The sequence below is a fragment of the Apis dorsata genome, unplaced genomic scaffold (assembly GCF_000469605.1).
Source record: "Apis dorsata unplaced genomic scaffold, Apis dorsata 1.3 scaffold_227, whole genome shotgun sequence".
Lineage (NCBI taxonomy): Eukaryota > Metazoa > Arthropoda > Insecta > Hymenoptera > Apidae > Apis > Apis dorsata.
Genome location: NW_006263509.1, coordinates 276,628 through 278,174, shown reverse-complemented (window position 1 = coordinate 278,174; position 1,547 = coordinate 276,628). Strand labels below are relative to the sequence as shown.

Below are 1,547 nucleotides of genomic sequence, written 5' to 3'. Positions count from 1 at the left end.
TAACGAAATGATATAAATATTTTAATATTTTAATATTATGTTTAACAAAATATGAATAAAAAGAAATCATGAAGCTTATTGCTAATTTCCAGTAAATCATTCACGTATTTCCTTTACGATTTATGTACATCGCAGAGAAATGAAATTAATATAATTATTAAATATTATTATTATATTATTATTAAATAATATAATATATATTATTATTAAATATATTCTTCGATATAAATATATAATATATTAACAATATATTAAATATAATATTAAAATTATAAAAAAAAACAAAGCTGAAAAAAATTCAACTATACTTTACAAATCTATTTGAGTTAAAAATATAAATATAATAGCCGAAATCGTAAGTAAAAAAGAATAATCATAAAAATTAAACTTCACTTAACATAAATATCATATTTTATCATATATGATACTTATATGTCTATATACATATATAGAATATCCCAAAAAATGAAAAATTTTAAAAGAAAATGTTGTTTGAAATTATCTTAGAAATCTGTACCTGGTATTCCTATATTTTTGAGATACTCTATATACATAATACAGTCATGAAGATATTAATGATATTAATGACTTATCTATTAAGTTAATAAGTACTTATTAACTTTAATCTAATTTTTTGAAACATAGCTATAATGTTGTTTTATTTATTTTATTTAATTTAATCAATATTTTTAAGTAATATTATAAAATTTTCATTTAAGAAATTCATAAAAAAGAAACTTACATAACACAATCCTATTAACAAAGTTCTACTTAACACAGAAATTTCAAATAGTATATATTGAAGCATAAGAAAATTCATACGTAAAAAAATATTACCTATTATTCCGGTTACGATTAAATTTTACGTGTCTCAAAAACGGTAAAAGCTTTTTGAGGATAAGATAATTTGTATTCTTTAAAAGTGAAATCCATTTACTTCTGCAGTAGTCCACTGTTAGCATTCAATTCGTCATTATCTAAAACAATGATACATTGTTATCAAACAACAATAATTGGTATTAAATTATTATTTTAATGCATTATTTAATATAACCATTAATATCGCTTCATATCTAAAAAATTAACTGTTTAATTAATTTATTAATTAAATTAACTGTTAATATTAAATTACTGTTTTAAAGTACTAGTTTCCTTATCAGGAAATATTTTATGCAACATAAATTTTACAATTTATCAAATTAATATCATATTACATGTTTCTTCTTTCTGAATCACTGCTCAATGATTATTCACAGTTATTAAACGCTATTCATTTTATTGCAGATCGAAACGAAACAACACTTTAAATTTTTTTAATTTACTATCCTTATTTCTATTGTTGAAAAATCTTATTTCATATATCACTTTCGAAATCAAACACGGATTTTCTATTTTAATAAATATTTTTCATTATAAGTTCGTACAAACTTGATTTGGTCTCAATACTGTGCTTGCTATAATGTTTCTGACGCGCCAACACTGCTGTTTGTATAGACACTGATACACGTGTTGCGAAGCTCACGTGTACCATGCTTATTGACACCTGT

At 21.1% G+C, this 1,547-nt stretch overlaps 1 protein-coding gene across 2 annotated transcripts in view; it reads right to left on the bottom strand.

Moving 5' to 3' along the window:
- LOC102681733 (F-box/LRR-repeat protein 3-like) overlaps window positions 1-1,541 on the bottom strand; it is a 5,187-nt gene extending 3,646 nt beyond the window's left edge. Inside the window, exons 1-2 of one of the 2 annotated variants that reach the window (XM_006615585.2) lie at window positions 1,208-1,541; window positions 838-968 (exon numbers count right to left, since the gene is read on the bottom strand). The gene's annotated coding sequence lies outside the window, so the exon portion shown is untranslated. Of the gene's footprint in view, window positions 1-837; window positions 978-1,207 lie in introns of those variants that run through there. The other variant, XM_031510426.1, reaches the window with a different exon arrangement.
- Window positions 1,542-1,547: the final 6 nt, after the last annotated feature.